Source organism: Pongo abelii, chromosome X (genome assembly GCF_028885655.2).
Source record: "Pongo abelii isolate AG06213 chromosome X, NHGRI_mPonAbe1-v2.0_pri, whole genome shotgun sequence".
In the NCBI taxonomy this organism is placed as follows: Eukaryota; Metazoa; Chordata; class Mammalia; order Primates; family Hominidae; genus Pongo; species Pongo abelii.
The window spans coordinates 51,590,835-51,609,299 of NC_072008.2; the positions used below are offsets into that span (position 1 = coordinate 51,590,835).

The following is an 18,465-nucleotide window of genomic DNA, read 5'->3' on the forward strand; positions in this document are numbered from 1 at the left end:
GTCACCACCTGATTAAGCTTATGATAATCCACTGCCATTCTCCAAATTCCATCTGTCTTCTGCACAGGTAAGATATTTGAGTTGAATGGGGATGTGGTGAGAATCACCACCCCTGCATTTTTTCAAGTCCTTAATGGTGGCACTAATCTCTGCAATCCTTCCAGGAACATGGTATTGCTTTTGGTTTACTATTTTCCTAGTGTATTAGTCCATTCTCATGCTGCCCAAGCGTGAACTGCCCAAGACTGGGTAATTTATAAAGGAAAGAAGTTTAATTGTTCACAGTTCCACATGGCTGGGGAGGCCTCAGGAAACTTACAATCATGGCAGAAGGGGAAGCAAACACGCCCTTCCTCACATGGTGGCAGGAGACAGAAGTGCCAGCAGGGGATATGCCAGATGCTTATAAAACCATCAGATCTTGTGAGAACTATCACGAGAACAGCATGGGGGAAACCACCCCCATGATCCAATCACTTCCCACCAGGTCCCTCCCATGATATGTGGGGATTATGGGAACTACAATTCAAGATGAGATTTGGGTGGGGGCATAGCCAAACCATATCACCTAGGTAGAGGGAGTTCTAGCAGCTTCCACTTGTCCTTTTCAACCATAATGGCCCTTACTACAAAAGTCATTCTTTGGGATTCTGCCAGTTGCTGAGTATATCTACACTAATTATTCATTCTTAAAATGGGAAAATAATCATAGGATGGACTCAGGGACCCACTGGGCCCACTGTGAGGTGGACCTGAGCCAAAACTCCATTGTTCACCTGACCTCCATAAAACCTTACTCTGACAATGATGTTTTAGGCCTCCTGGAATTAGTGTCAGAGCCAATAGTAGTCCCTGAAAGGTCTGATTATTTTCTTTTATCCTATGCACAGTTACCCTGGCATAAGGCTATAGGTTTCTTTGGGAAAGGTTAGGAGACAGATTAATAATATTCATTTTTGGCAGTGTTTCAGGGTTCTTCCTCAAGGGGATCTGGCCTCCTTTTCAATTCAAGAGTTTCTGTGTCTGTGAACTGGCTCATATCTGAGAATTGATTGAGGAACTGTGACACTCTTTTTATGATTCGGGTTACACATTTATTAATTTGACCTAAAGTTTTCTGCTTATACAGATCAAACATAACTTTAGTAGACTTCTGTCTTTGTCCACTCAGACTGCTCTGATAAAATACCATAGACTGGGTTGTTTTAACAACAGACATTTATTTTTCATAATTCTGGAGTCAGACTCTTTATTATATGACCCTATCAGATGTCCCAATTACTTGTACTGATTATACCAAATCTGTTCTGTTTGTCTTAGGCAACATTGAAGTAGAGTGACCATGACTATAACTCATAGTAGGATGATTGAACCCATCTGCAGGATAGATTTCAGTCACTTGTAGTCAAGGCAGTTAAATATATAAAAGCATAGAAAAGAGCCCAACAATAACAAGATGAGGCTAAAGGGAATCATATCAGTGTACAAAATAATAATCTTATTATTGTTTCAAGTGGAGGCTATTTCTGGAGTCAGTGGATGTTAGGAGGTTTCTGAGAATTCTTAGATTGGGATTTCTTCTTGGCCAGAAATTAAGTTGAGAATGGTGGGAACATGAAATTGGCCAGATGCCCTGTGAACAAGAGCTGAGAGAGAGATTAATGGTCTCCCTTCCAACTCTTGACCATTCAGGGTCAATGGTGTTTTCTCCCCACCATTCATGGTTGTTCTCTTTCCACAGCCACAAGACTGATGTGACTTGTTTCTGCAGCAGTCACTTCACTGTTTTTCTGGTCTTCTCAATGTCTTACCCACTCCATATCTCTGACCTCATCCCTATGTGGTTTGGAAGTTTCTTCTTTGTATTTCTTGTACCCTCTAGATTATCTCACACTCCCTGACATGTGGGTCATGCCAAGATTACCTTAGGAGTGGTCATTTCATATTTATGATCAGTACCATCAATGTCCATAATTGCCCAAATATAGCCAGATGGCAAAAGAAGCATTAGATTAGTCTCCCACTCCCACAGCTTACAAGTTCTAGTAGCTTGATTTCCCAGGAGTAGGTGTAGGAGTGAAAAAGTAGAGTGAGAGGAGAAAATTATGGTTTGTATTTTCTTACTGCCAGCCTGGACTTCCTTTCCCACTCTTCAGCCTCATAATTAAACATTTTATTTAAATAGGAATTACCCTTCTGAAGAATTACCACATTTAGAGCCCAAACTACCTGTCTTAAGTGTGTGCTCCACTGGGATCTGAGCCTTGGTTAACCAGTTGTCTTTTTCATTTTCTCCTTTAAGAGTCCACTTTATCTTTCAGTGGCACCTGCTGCCTGGAAATGATATGGGGCATAAAATATCCAGAGAATATCTATATGGCTGCCCACTGTTTGTTACTTTTTGCTATAAAGGCAGTACCAGTGTCTGACCAGATGTGTTCAGGGAATCCAAATACGTAACATAGTCCATCTTAGAGTCACTGAATAGTATGGCCCCCATTTGCTAAGTTGATAATAGCAATGCCATGCCTGAAAAGTTGTCTATGAAAGTCAATGTCCAGTGGTAGCCTCAAGAGGAGGATAGGATGTACATATTTTCCAGGATTGGCCAGGTCTGGTACCTCTGGCTATGTGTCCCAAAGCTCCCTTTGCCACTTGGTTGTATAGCTTTCAGTCTGAACACATCTGCCAGGCTTCAAGTCTCATGTTCTGGAATCACTAGGTCTTGTTTTTATTTTGGCCCAGTCCTGAACTGTAAATAGATTACTGTACCCCATGTGATGTTATATTCAGGTGGATGCCCTACCCAGGTGTCCTTTTATGGGTAGTACAGATTTGATCATCTTGCTGTTGCCATTGAAGTTCATCTTCAAAGGGTCCTTTGTCGTGGGCATCCCTGTTAGTCATTAACAGAGGTTGTGGTCCTGTGCAATTTGCTGCTATGTTGTTTGTCTCTGCCGGGACTGAGACTTGATCATCCAGTCATCCTACTGCCAGTTACTACACTGCCAGACTCTTGACTCCTGCTCATAAGTCAATGAAAAATATAACAGGGTACATTTTGGGGGATGTTTTCCAGGGAAAACACCATGAAAATATATCACTAAACAGACATCCCTTTTCCATGAGCAGTTACAGTACACAGTTTTATTTGGAGATGCAATGCAGCAGTGGCCCAGCACATCTCACTGGTTTTGAACTTAGCTGAACCATCTGTAAACCAGGCCCAGTTGTCCTCAGGAACCTCAGTATACTGAAGCACTCAAGAAGCTGAACGTGCTGGCACAGACCCCACATCTAAGACAGCCTCATCTAAAACATGACAAGCCAATATTTCATGTAACTGTGAGGCTCCATAATGCCAAGCTTACTTTTTCCTGGATATACAACTTCCACTTAATAATGGATGCTTGTTGGGTGCTATAGTTTGAATATTTTTGTCCCCTTCAAATTTCATATTAAAACTTAATCTGCAATGCAACAGTATTGGGAGATGTGGCCTTTGGGTGGTAATTGAGTCATGAGGGTAGAGCTGTTATAGGATTAGATGCCATTATAAAAGAGCTAGATGGAGGGAGCTCATCCCATTTTTGCACTTCCACCTTTTGCCACGTGAAGACATAGGGTTCCTCCCCTTCAGAGGATGCAACACTTACCAGACAACCAAACATGCCACCACCTTGATGTTGGACTTTCCAGCCTCCAGAACTGTGAGAGAATAAATTTCTATTCCTTATGAATTACCCAGTCTATGGTATTTTGTTATAACAGCACAAACGAAGACATTGGGCAACATCTACTTTGTTGATGTTCTCCTTTCTGACCCACCTCACGGTAGAAATGTCAGGGTGTCACAACACCTGCTGCTGCTTTGTTAGTCTCTCAGAGTCCACCAGCAACCAACAACAACCAGTAATAGGCTGACAAATGGACTATGCCAGGTGGTCATGCCAGCCAAGTGCTGTGTCCAAAACCCCAGGAAGCACCATTGCCTAGTGTATTAGTCTGTTCTCATGCTGCTGGTAAACACATACCTGAGATTGGGCAATTTATGAAAGAAAGAGGTTTCAATGGACTCACAGTTCCACATGACTGGGGAGGCCTCATAATCATGGCAGAAGTCAAGGAGGAGCAAGTCACATCTTACATGGATGGCAGCAGGCAAAAAGAGAACTTGTGCAGGGGAACTCCTCTTTATAAAACTGTCATGTCTTGTGAAATTTATTCACTATCATGGAACAGCATGGGAAAGACTTGCCCCCATGATTCAGTTACCTCTCATCCCTCCCACAACACATGGGAATTCAAGATGAGATTCGGGTAGGGACACAGCGAAACCATATCACCTAGTGACCACATTCTTTTGTCATAAGCTCTAGTCTGTGTAATTGTCAATTACTGACACTTGTAGCTCAAAGGGCTTTTTAGAACTGACTGGCCTGAGTGGTAAGTCTGTAGAGATTCACAGGACAGGTATAAAATTATGTAGTTTCTTTAGTCACTTCTGCCTCCATTAGTCCTTGGTTAGTATAGTGACATCCATTTCCCACCCCAATATCTTTATTGCTTTGCAGTTACTACATGACTAGACTGGGGAAGTCTGGAAGTCTGGCAGGCTTCCAGTTGTGCACTCACACTACTAGCACTGTTCTAATTGTGTTATTTCCCCACAGGGAATATCCATTGCAACCATGAAATGTTGCAACCACTTGAGTGTATATTGGTCTCAAAGGACCCATATGTAAGATTTTATTTATTTATTTATTTTTTATTTATTTATTTTTCTTGAGATGGAGTCTCACTCTGTCGTCCAGGCTGGAGTGCAGTGGCGCGATCTCGGCTCACTGCAAGCTCCGCCTCCTGGGTTCACACCATTCTCCTGCCTCAGCCTCCCGAGTAGCTGGGACTACAGGCGCCCGCCACCACGCCTGGCTAATTTTTTGTATTTTTAGTAGAGATGGGGTTTCACCGTGTTAGCCAGGATGGTCTCGATCTGCTGACCTCGTGATCCGCCCGCCTCGGCCTCCCAAAGTGCTGGGATTACAGGCGTGAGCCACCGTGCACAGCCTCATATGTAAGATTTTATAAGTTCATTGTCCAATCTGAGATTTCCAAATCTAGTTAAAGTCATTTTAAGACTATGTTAATTTCTTATTGCTGCTACAACAAATTAGTACAAACTCAGTGGCTCAAAAAATATATACATTTGTTCTATTACAATTCTGGAGATCAGAAGCCTAAAATTAAGGTGTTTGTAGGGCTGCATTTCTTCTGGAGGCTTCTGGGGATAATCTATGTCCTTGCCTTTTCAATCTTCTAGAGGCCACCTGCATTCCTTGGCTTGTGGCCCCTAACTCCATCTTCAAAGCCAGCAGCATAGTATTTTCTCTCCTCTCTGACTTCCTGACTCCCTCTTATAAGAATTATAATGCCTCTTGTGATTACATTGAGCCAGCGTGGATAATCCAGCATTATTTTCCCACCTCAAAATTTGTAACATAATCACGTCTACTAAGTTCCTTTTTCCCATGTAACATATTCATAGTTTCTGGGGATTAGGATGTGAACATTTTGAGGGGGACAGCATCATTCCACCTGCCACACTAGCCATGACTATGGATGCCAGCTAGCCAGCATCACAATGGCTTGTATCCCAGTGTTCAAAAGAGTTGAAAAGGTTTGGCAACCTTGGTTGCTGTCAAGTCAGTAACACACCTTGACCAGTGTATAAGGCCTCCAGTCCCACTTAGAGAAGTAGGGACCTTGGCCTCTGCCCTAGTTGTTCTTTTCTTGAAGTGGGGCAGGATCTCGGTTAAGAGGTAGTGTTGAAGGTGTTGGGTCAACACTAGCTTGAACAGCACACATTTCATCAAGGATTCTAGGTCCTTTTGGTGCTCCTCCTGTTTGTCCACAGTAAATACCAAAGCTAGCTAAGGACTCTTCCCTCCTACAGCCAGGATCTTTAAATTTTGTGGTCCTCTTGTGGCCTGATAGTGAGAGAGAACTTCTCTCATGGGAATATTATCAATCTCTTGGGGGACCCTGGCATAATAGCCATGTCTACAAGGTACTATTGTCTGGATCTTCAGTTGGTTTCTTTTTCTCCTCCTTAGCCTGAAGGACATTTTCCTAGTCCTGTGTTCTGTAGCATTTTGTTTCCCAGGAGCTGAGGAGTTTTCTGGAGGCTATGTCTGGGACACAAGAGAAGATTTTTATTGCCACTGATAGCCTAGTGGTGCCAACTGAACAAACCAGTCAATCTGACCCTGTATGACTATCTCATCACCTAAGAACTCTTGTTCTCCATTATAAATCCAGGCTCAGGTTACTTTAGCTCTAAGGGAAGTTATAGCTGCCCCTGCTCTCATCCATAGGTGTTTATCAAATGACAGAAACTCATCTCAGGTTGGTCACTGTTTCATTATGAATGTAAAGACCTACTGCAACAATTCCTCACTGGTCTCGACATACTCTTCTATGTCAACGTTATCAGCCGATGTGTATGTGGCCAGGCTGGCTTGGAGCATGGGGCCAGTCTTTAGATGACTGAGTGATTTCCATTCCTTCTCATTTATAAAAACTGGAATGGCTATCTCATCTGCTAGTCAGATAAGCCAAGCCCCTGTACTCTTACTGGGATCTATTCAAAGCTTTCGCCAATTTACCTAATTTCTAGCTCATTGTAAGCGTGGACCACAGCACATGTATGAGTAACTGACTGCGCTTGATTATCAGGGCACATGTTATCTGTGGTTATGGCCAGGGATTAGAGGGAAACAGTTTTGCTTTCCCAATGGGACAGAAGGGTGGATAATAACCATGGAACACTTTTTTTTGGCTTTATGGAATCCCTATCTCTTATCTCTAACTATCAATGCAAGTCATCAGGGGTCTCAGGGATGATGGTCAAGGACCACTTGTCCCCCTTTATTGCCAAACGCTTCAGTAACCAGGTCTGCGCTACCACTCACCAATGTTCCCTACCTGGCTACCCAGCTTTTGGGTCACAGCTGTCTTTTTTTCCAAAAAGGCATTGTGACTTTATAGGCCTCCAGGAAGAGAGGATTAAAAATTGGAATGGAGTCAATCTGTCAGGATAAGGCCAAAGTCCCCTATAGTGTGGCCTCTTTTATTATATACAAATGGCCAAATTTTGTAGGAGTTACAGTTTTTCTATCAGGAACATACTGTTATTTAGTTTGCAAAACACAGCAGTTTTTCTTTGGTGCCAGAGGGATTCAGTGTTGTGAAGCTACCTACATTGTTTCAAGAAATTTTATTTGAAAAGCAGGCCTTGAATTTTGGGGGAGCTTATCAGTTTTTCCTGTAGCTGGGCAGCCAAGGCTGCTGATAATGAAACCTTTAATTTGTCAACCAACAAGACATCATTTATACAGTGAAAACTTTGGACATCAGAGGAATTTCCTAACACCGTATAAACATTCAAGATTCAAGTATGTAACCTATTTTAAACCAATTACAGATTTTTACAACTATATACACCATGGATCGTCTCAAGCCTCACTCAAGTTACTTTTTTTCTGTCTCCGTAGCAAGTTTTGCCCAAACTCTACTAGGCATCTTTTTTTTCACAGAAACATAGAACAAGAGGCACCTCCAGAGTTACAGGGTAGCTGGAAGCTCAGAGAATAGGGGAATAGGGTGGCACAGGGTGAGCAACTTACACCAATAAGTGCATCTTTGCACTTACTTTTTTGTGGTTGTAAGTGGCCATTCACTGGGCTTCAACAAATGTACTCTTAATAACATCAAAGCATCAATTGAACTGCTGGTTTCAATCTTACTTCTAGCCACTTGACCTCCAAATGTTTATCAGCAGGTAACACGGTAACACTATGGGATCCCTGGGAGTCCTGTCCCTTAACAGGGCTCATACAGACCCTGTGCAAAGACCCTTACTTCTCCTCCCTCACCTACCTCTTAGGCAAGGGCTATGTTACCAGATCCTGGGAGTCTTATCCTTCCTAATATGGCCTATGTAATACCTTAATAGGAGGACCCTCCTTCACCTTTTGCCCACCACATAGGCAAAAGCATGTGCAACCAGATGCCAAGGAATCTATCTTTTCACTTAACCAGGACTGTGCAGCTCCATGTTTTCTAAAAGGACACTATAAATTTACTGGCTTCACATTGACACAAAATTTGTCAGGCTCACAAATAATAATAAGGCAAAGCCAAGGCCTGACTGATTTGACTAGTAAAAATTCAACAAGCTGCTTTTAGATTTAGGCAGTTTAGTACTTACATAGACAGTGAAAGAAAGATTAGCCAAAGGTGCCAGATCCCTGTGATCCTTGTCTCACACACCAAAAAGGATGACACCAAAACAAAAGGGACTAGGAGACTACAACACAACTTGTACAATACTTTGTTACTGAGGAGCTAAATCTAGATAGCAGTTAAGTGATTTTATATTTTGCAGCCCTGTTTTGAAGAGGATGGGACAGAAAGCCTTTTACCTCCTCAGAACCAGGAGGTAGATGGGAAACTGTCTCATGACAGCCTCCCGGGGAACTAGGAAGGTAAGAGATCACCTTATAGCAGCTTCTTATAGGCTTCCCATTCTCTTGTGTTCCAGGAGGATCATAAGGCACTCTTCTAAAACCCAGGTTAGGTGTGGTTCAAGCCTTTGCCAATGTGAATACAAACAGGGCACCAGGGCACCATGACAGAACCATTCCCCTTTGGGTGAAAACCATAGATGTGAACCCAGTGATCCATAGAATTACTAAGTCTGTTTAGGCCTCTCACATTTATAATGAGGGATAACTCGTTTTCCTCCTCCTCATTTAGCCATTCATTCTCAATCTACTTTGCTGTCTCTTCTATTTTTCCCCTCCCTGCTCAACATTTTACTCTATACAAACTTCAAATTGAGAACCTATACTCCTTTAGTGTACTTTTGTTTGTGTTTGCTCCCTGTCTAGATTCTGAAATGTTTGTGGGGAAATATTCCATTTCATTGCCTTTTCCATATCCAGTAGATATCACACTGAATGAAATATGGTAGGCTATTTGTTGAATTAAAATTAATTTTAGCATTGACACTAATTGGAAAAAGATCCCATCCAATCTGGAATTAGTAGATGATTTCTCTGTATGTGCTGTATGTGTCTTGTTTGTGATTTTAGTGTATCAAGTGCTATATAAATTCTGTTAAGCAAGTGAGGTATTTGAGGACTAGAAATTGGACTCAATTTTCTGTGTCTGTCCTCACAGTGACTAGCTCAGTTCTCAATACAAAATATGTTAAGCATCATTTCTATCACTTTAGTAACTCATGTCTTCCCTACGGTTTTTGTCTCATCTACACATGGCCTGTACTTAATATTTTTAAAATTAAATTAACTCCAAAAATGAATCCTCTGGGTACTGAACAGTATTATTAAATAAAAATAAATTTAGATGTTAATATATCCAAAGATACTCCCATCCTCAGAATCCCCTCCCAGAATATACCCTCCATCCCTATGGATGCTTCAAGGGTTCACCCACCAGTTCCAGGGGTTGGTATTTCCAGTCACAGAACCTCCTTAGGAGATGCGATGACCCTGAGTTAGGGCCACCATAGAAACCAGAGAAAGAACTGTTCCTGAAGCTAGAGAAAAGGAAAGTACTTACAATATGAACCCAAAGGAATCTTGTACTTCCCATATCATGATCTCAGAACTTTTTTAAGCCAGTGAGGCAGAGCAGATGGCACACCAGAAAGAAAAAAAAATGAGCTCACCTTGGCTTATTCTCCTTGAAGGGGAAGATATTCTAGCTTCATGCCTCTGAGGTTCTAGGAGAGATCACAGCCCCACAGCCACTCCTAGAAAAAGAGGCACCTGCATATCAAACAACTCTGAAGAAAAGCTGCCAAATTCCAAACTTCCCCTCTCCCACACATTCCCCAGAGAAACTCCCCAACAAGGCCCTCAATAATAAAGTGGTCACACCGAGACGATATATGTCAAAAGAAATATAGATCCAAGATTATTTTCTAAGTTTTAAGAAAGGCAATAGCAACAAAACCCAAAATAGACAAATGGGATCTAATTAAACTAAAGAGCTTCTGCACAGCAAAAGAAACTATCATCAGAGTGAACAGGCAACCTACAGAATGGGACAAACTTTTTACAATCTACCCATCTGACAAAGGGCTAATATCCAGAATCGACAAAGAACTTAAACAAATTTACAAGAAAAAAACAACCATATCAAAAAGTGGGTGAAGGATATGAACAGACACTTCTCAAAAGAAGACATTTATGCAGCCAGCAGACATATGAAAAAATGCTCATCTTCACTGATCATCAGAAAAATGCAAATCAAAACCACAATAAGATACCATCTCACACAAGTTACAATGGCGATCATCAAAAAGTCAAGAAACAACAGATGCTGGAGAGGATGTGGAGAAATAGGAATGCTTTTACACTGTTGGTGGGAGTGTAAATTAGTTCAACCATTGTGGAAGATAGTGTGGCAATTCCTCAAGGATCTAGAACTTGAAATACCATTTGACCCAGCAAGCCCATTACTGGGTATATACCCAAAGGATTATAAATTATGCTACTATAAAGACACATGCACACATATGTTTTTTGTGGCACTATTCACAATAGCAAAGACTTGGGACCAACCCAAATGTCCATCAATGAAAGACTGGATTAAGAAAATATGGCACATATACACCAGGGAATATTATGCAGCCATAAAAAAGGATGATTTCAGGTCCTTTGCAGGGACATGGATGAAGCTGGAAACCATCATTCTAAGCAAACTATCAGAAGGACAGAAAACCAAACACTGCATATTCTCACTCATAAGTGGGAATTGAACAATGAGAACACATGGACACACGGCAGGGAACATCACACACCAGGGCCTGTCGGGGGGTGCAGGGCTAGGGGAGGGATAGCAGTAGGAGAAATATCTAATGTAAATAATGAGTTGATGGGTACAGCAAACCAACATGGCACATGTATACCTACGTAAAAAACCTGCACGTTGTGCACATGTACCCTAGAACTTAAAGTATAATAATAATAAATGGTCTCTAAAAACTTAATATTAACAGGAGGAGGACTGGAGACCATGAGAAAGAAGAAAACTTAGGGGTAGAACACGAATCAGATAACAGAGACCTTTTCTTTATTTGTCTTTTATAAATATGAAAATAGGGCTCGTCAATCTAAAATAATCAAAAACGTGAGAATCTAGTTTAAAGAGAGTTTTATTCATGAGCAAAAGTTGAGGACAGACTGCCCAGGAAAACACAAGCGCCAAAGAATGAAAGTCAGTATTCCAAAGTGTAGAAGTTTGGGATTGTTTATATAAACAAAGTTCAGGAAAGTTTCACAGAATTTCAGTATCTTTCTATGTAAAGCTTAAGGCACAGTTACAATGATCTGATTAGTTAAGGAGGTCCTTTTATTTCATGAAAGGTATATTTAACATTCCACAGTGAAGATGAAACTGTCATGGGGCTCCTATTCAGGTGCCATCTTGTCTGAGTTAGGTACAGGACAATAAAGGAAGCAGTTAATCTGTAACAAAGTTCAGTGATTGGAGGGGGAGGTCTTGTCTCTGGTCTTTCCTAGTCATTTACAGAACAATAACAACAGGGACAAGAGTTAAGCTATAATCTGTCTGTGAAGTAGAGTTATAATCATGCTGTGACTCAGATTTCAGTCACATCTCACTCAAGGCTTAAAATGTTTTGGGGGTTCCAATGGCTTTTTTAAAATTCCAATGGCTTTTAAATCTTATTCATTTTTCACATTTCCCCCTTTTTAATCACTATCTTTCAAAGATTAGAAGGAGCAAGATTATGTAAAAAAAAAAAAAAAAGATATTTCAAAGAAAGCATCATAGATGAGCACAACAATAGCTTTGCCTCCTTTTATGTTCAGGAGTATAGTCCCATGTCACTAGGAAGGTTCTTTCCTAGAATGTCATGTGCCATGGCAAAGGGAAATTGGACAAGCCATAAAGTTGATGGAGTATAGGCCAAATTTAAAGAAACATGAAAAAAGTGATTTTGTGACCTGTGTTAGGCTGAACAGATATATCTTCAATTAATGCAGTTCTTTGGGCAATCATTATTCTAATCTTTTTAGTAATGCATTGACTCCATTGCAAACAAATGCCATAACAGCAGTGTAGACAAAAACAGGACAAAACACAACATATGATTATAATTCCCAGGATAAATAACAGATTTTGCCACCAAATTCCCCATAATCCAAACAAGCTGCTTAGCCAATTGCTTGGAGAGGGTTTTGGATCTGAAAGGTTGGTTAGTTGGGTTTTCATGCCATCGTTTAATTTAGTGATGTTATTTGATTCATCTGGGATACAGACACAATGTTCAGTTTTTATGATAGTGCAGGTTCCCCCTTGGGCAGCAATGAATATGCTTAAAGCCATACAGTTCTATAATATACCATTTCTCACAAGAGTAATTTCATTATTTAATAACAAAATACCCATGCAGCTATCATTTAGGGCTTTTTGTATATAATTGGTTAGGATCTCTACATGGCAAAATGACATGCTCGATACCTAGTTGTGGTGTGAAGATGGAAGCTAAATGGTCATACCAATGGGACACAACAAATCCAACAAGATTATAAATGAGGAAAATTTGAAGGTTTTGACAAGGTATGAACTACTTAACCTTGCACCCAACCATAACCAAAGCAACATTGTCCTAACCTTCCTGGGGGTAACCATGGCCATAGGTTAGTGCCACATAGCCAAGACATTCTATTTGGAGCTAACTAATAAATACATGGTCATTGTGCCTATTCAGTGTTATGTCAATCAGTACTTTTTAACATAATGTTGTCGATACAATATTCTTTGGGTAGCCATCCCATATCTCTAGTGCTACTGGGCCAGGTATCTTTAGTATGATTTCTCTGTTCCCAACATAAAGGGCCAAGCTGGCTGAGCTGACCAAAGGAAGGGTTAAACCAGATAAAACCATCCCAAATTTGTTATACCATCCTGAAATAGTATTGTCTTAGGTTTTAATTGGGGCAGTGTTATTGTTTCATACATCAGTTGGGATAGTGGCAGCGTTAAAGCTAATGAACTAAATTTTTTACTGAGAAGCTTTTCCCATGCCCTTCTTCTGCAAAGTACTAACAGGCCAATGATGAACATTCTTCTTAATTACACTAGTGTCAAGCACCAATGACTGGTTTTGAGAAAGACGGATATATTTCTGATGTTTTATCCACTCTTGTCTGAAGGGAGGAGACACTCACCACAGAAGGCTAGAAATACTGGAAAGGGGCATGAGACTACACACCCATCAAGCACCTTTTTGTTATCTATTACATAATCCTGGGCTCATTGCAGAAAGAGATTTGCTTCATAAGCAACAGCTGGTGATAGTAGTGCCAACATGGGAGAAACAAGGACAAGAGGAAAGAAGTTTAGTGGGAGTTTGTAAAGGAAAATGTTCCCCATCTATTAATAATTGTATATTAAGTATTCATTTAGATAGAGGCCTAACCCAGAGTCTTGTGTTTTAGCTGTCTAAATCAGATGTCATCTTCTTCTTGAACTGGCATCAACTTATTTTAAGTTGGAGGTCACTTTCTGGGGAAACAGTCTACTCAGGAGATGGAACATTCTTCAGAAGAGAAATGTGGATCTTTGTGTCTATTCCTTCTAATTTAACAGCACAAGGGTTACTAAGAAGCACTTGGTAAGGGGCCCTCCATTTTGGTTGGAAAGAGTCTTTTCAAAGCTGCTGGGGAGGGGGCGGGGCCAAGATTGCCTACTAGAAGCACTGGCGTTCTGAGGCTCCCATGGAAAACAACAACAACAACAAAAACAAACAAACAAAACACATAATAAGTGTGTGAATCCTTTACCGGCAACCAAGGTATCCAGGTTCTATCATCAAAACTGACTAGAAGGCTGGTGTGACCCATGGAGAAGGAAGAGCAATGTGGTGCAGCGGCCCACCTGAGAGCCACAAGAGCCACACAGGGAAGGGGATCCCCCTCCCCGCAGCCAAGAGAGGTGGTAGGTGAGCGTGCTACCCAGCCGGGGAAACCGTGCTTTTCCCAAGTAACTGTGCAACCCATGGATCGGAATATCCCACTCATGAATCCATGCCACTGGGGCCTAGCGTCCCAACCCCAGAACACACAGATTCTTACAGCCTCTCAGTTAGAATCTGCTTAAGCCTACAGAACTCCTGGGGGGAGGGGCGACGAGCACTGGCTGCTGCTGCCTGCTATCTAAGCCCTTTGAGCTCTTTGGGGGTGGGGCAGCAGCCATCACTGGGACTCGCAACTGCCTAATACTAAGCTCCCTGGGCAGGGGAAGGGCAGCACCCATCTCTATAGCCCCAGGCTGTGCTTTTCCTCTGCTGGAGCCAGGGAGGCTGGATGGCTTGGTCCCAAGACTTGTCCCCCACAGCCCAACACACAGGCTGTGGTAGTCTGAGGCCAGAGGGCCTCTTCAGGCCTGAATCTGACCCATCCTTCCTCACTGGGTGTGGCTTCCCTGCAGGAACTCCAATAACTCTAGCCAGAGCCTCAGGGACAGAACCCAGATCTCCCTGGGCCTAAGTCCCTAGGGGGAGAGGTAGGCCCAGTCTCTGTGGACCAACAGACTTAGCCTTTCCTCCTGGTAGTTCTGAGGAATATGGGCAGCCCAGATGAGTGGATTTTCCCCCAGTGAGGCACATCCCCCTCCACCAAGGGACAAAGTGCTTTGTTACATGGGTCCTGTCCCCCATGCCACCCAACTGGGTGAGACCCTCCAACAGAGGTTGTCAGACACCCTATACAGGAGTGATCCTACTGGCATCAGGTTGGTGCCCCTTGAGGTCAGAGGTCCCAGAAAAAGAAGCAGGCACCCACGCCATCTGTGCTGTTCTCCAGCCTCCTTGAGTGACATCTCCAGGTGTGGGAGTGAATCAGATGAATAGGGCCTGAAGTGAACCCCCAGAAAACGGCAGCAGCCCTACAGAAGAGGGACCTGACCACTGACCGAAAAACAAACAAGTGGAAAGCAACAACAACAGCATCAACAACAGCAACAAAAAGCCCCCATAAAAACCCCATCCAGGTGTCAGAGCAAAGAGCAAAGCTAGACAAACTCACAAACATGAGAAAGAATCAGTGAAAAATTGCTGAAAGCCCAAAAGGCCAGAGTGCCTTTTCTCTTCCAAGTGGTCTCAATATCTGTCCATCAAGGGCACAGAACTGGACAGAGGATCAGATGGATGAATTGACAGAAGTAGGCTTCAGAAGATGGGTAACAAAAAACAAAGATGAGCTAAAGGAACATGTTCTAACCCAATGCAAAGAAGCTAAGAACATTGGTAAAAGGTTAGAGGAATAGGCTGGGCATGGTGGCTCACGCCTGTAAGCCCAGCACTCTGGGAGGTCAAGGTGGATGGATCACGAGGTCAGGAGATCAAGACCATCCTGGCTAACACGGTGAAACCCCGTCTCCACTAAAAATACAAAAAAAAAAAATTAGCCGGGCATGGTGGCGGGCACCTGTAGTCCCAGCTACTCAGGAGGCTGAGGCAGGAGAATGGCGTGAACCTGGAAGGCGGAGCTTGCAGTGAGCCGAGATCGCGCCACTGCACTCCAGCCTGGGTGACAGAGAGAGACTCCATCTAAAAAAAAATAAAAGGTTAGAGGAATTGCTAACTAGAATAACCAGTTTAGAGAGGAAGAAAAACGACCTGATGGAGCTGAAAAACACAGCATGAGAACTTCGGGAAGCATACACAAGTATCAACAGCCGAATCAACAGAGTGGAAGAAAGGATATAAGAGTGTGAAGACCACCTTACTGAAATAAGCCATGCAGACAAGACTTGAGAAAAAAAAATGAAAAGGAATGAACAAAGCCTCCAATAAATATAGGACTTCATAAAACACCAAACCTACAATTGATTGGAGTACAGAAACAGACGGGGAGAATGTAAACAAGCTGGAAAATACACTTCAAGATATTATCCAGGAGAACTTCCCCAACCTAGCAAGACAGGCCAACATGCAAATTCAGGAAATACAGAGAACACCATTAAGATACTCAACAATAAGATCAACCCAAGACAAATAATCATCAGACTCTCCAAGGTTGAAATGAAGAAAAAAATGTTAAGGGCAGCGAGAGAGAAAGACCAGGTCACCTACAAAGGAAAGCCCATCAGACTAACAGCAGAACTCTCACCAGAAACTGCAAGCCAGAAGAGACTGGGGGCCAATATTCAACATTCTCAAAGAAAAGAATTTCCAACCCAGAATCTCATATCCAGCCAAGCTAAGCTTTGTAAGCAAAGGAGAAGTAAAATCCTTTCCAGACAAGCAAATGCTGACAGATATTGTTACCACCAGGCCTGCCCTGCAAAAGCTCCTGAAAGGAGCACTAAATATTGAAAGGAAATGCCAGTACCAGCCACTGCAAAAACACACCAAAATATAAAGATCAATGACACTACAAAGAAACTGCATCAACTAGGCGTGCAAAACAACAAAATAGCATCATGATGACAGGATCAAATTCACACATAAGAATACTAACTTTAAATGCAAATGGGTTAAATGCCACAATTAAAATACACAGACTGAAAAACTGGATATGGAGTCAAAACCCATGGGTGTGCTGTATTCAGGAGACCCATCTTACATGCAAAGACACACATGGGCTCAAAATAAAGGGATGGAGGAAAATTTACCAAGTAAATGGAAAGCAAAAAAAGAAAAAGCAGGGGTTGAAATCTTAGTCTCTGACAAGACAGACTTTAAACCAGCAAAGATCAAAAAAGACAAAGAACAGCATTACATAATGGTAAAGGGAACAATTCAACAAGAAGAGCTAAGTATTCTGAATATATATGCACCCAACACAGGAGCACCCAGATTCATAAAACAAGTTCTTAGAGACTGACAAAGACACTAGGAATCCCACACAATAATAGTGGGAGACTTTGACACCCCACTGTCAGTATTAGACAGATCAACAAGACAGAAAATTAACAAGGATATTCAGGACTTGAACTCAGCTCTGGATCAAGTGGACCTAGTAGATGTCTACAGAAATCTCCTCCCCAAATCAATAGATTGTACATTATTCTCAGTGCCACATGGCACTTATTCTAAAATCAACCACATAATTGGAAGTAAAACACTCCTCAGCAAATGCAAAAGAACGGAAATCATAACAAACAGTCTCTCAGACCACAGTCCAATCAAATTAGAACTCAGGATTAAGAAACTCACTCAAAATCACACAATTTCATGGAGATTGAACAACCTGCTCCTGAATGACTCCTGGGTAAATAATAAAATTAAGGCAAAAATCAAGAAGTTCTTTGAAACCAATGAGAACAAAGAGACAATGTACCAGAATCTCTGGGGCACAGCTAAAGCAGTGTTAAGACGGAAATTTATAGCACTAAATACCCATATCAGAAAGCTAGAAAGATCTCAAATCAGCACCCTAACATCACAATTAAAAGAGCTAGAGAGGCAAGAGCAAACTAATCCAAAAGCTAGCAGAAGACAAGAAATAACTAAGAGCAGAGAAGAATTGAAGGAAACAGACACACGAAAAACCCTCCAAAAAAAAAATTCAATGAATCCAGGAGCTGGTTTTCTGAAAAAATTAACAAAATAGATAGACCACTAGCTAGACTAATAAGAAGAGAGAGAAGACTCAAATAGATACATTAAAAAATGATTAAGGGGATATCACCACTGACCCCACAGAAATATAAACTACCATCAGAGAATACTATAAACACTTCTACACAAATAAACTAGAAAATCTAGAAGAAATGGATAAATTCCTGGATGCATATACCCTACTGAGACTAAACCAAGAAGAAGTTGAATCCCTGTATAGACCAATAACAAGCTCTGAAATTGAGGCAGTAATTAATAACCTACCAACCAAAAAAAAAAAAAAAAAGCCCAGGACTAGATAGACGGATTCACAGCTGAATTCTACCAGAAATACATAAAGGTGCTGGTACCATTCCTTCTGAAATTATTCCAAACAATTGAAAAGGAGGGACTCCTCCCTCACTCATTTTATGAAGCCAGCTTCATCCCGATACAAAAACTGGGAAGAGACAACAAAAAATGAAAACTTCAGGTCAATATCCCTGATGAACATTGATGTGAAAATCCTCAATAAAATGCTGGCAAACTGAATCCAGCAGCACATCAAAAAGCTTATCCACCACGATCAAGTCAGCTTCACCCCTGGGATGCAAGGCTGGTTCAACATATGCAAATCAATAAACATAATCCATCACGCAAACCAAAGAGAAAAACTGCATGATTATCTCAATAGATGCAGAAAAGGCCTTTGATAAAATTCAACATTCCTTCATGTTAAAAACTCTCAGTAAACTAGGTACTGATGGAACATATCTCAAAATAATAAGAGCTATTTATGACAA

General features: G+C 41.6%; 1 long non-coding RNA gene across 5 annotated transcripts in view; it reads right to left on the reverse strand.

Moving 5' to 3' along the window:
• LOC129052930 (uncharacterized) overlaps positions 1-18,465 on the reverse strand; it is a 309,079-nt gene that overhangs the window by 241,350 nt on the left and 49,264 nt on the right. For 4 of the 5 annotated variants that reach the window (XR_008518061.2, XR_010139032.1, XR_010139031.1 and 1 more), the window contains exon 1: positions 9,755-10,636. This is a non-coding gene — a long non-coding RNA (uncharacterized LOC129052930). Of the gene's footprint in view, positions 1-9,754; positions 10,637-18,465 lie in introns of those variants that run through there. The other variant, XR_010139033.1, reaches the window with a different exon arrangement.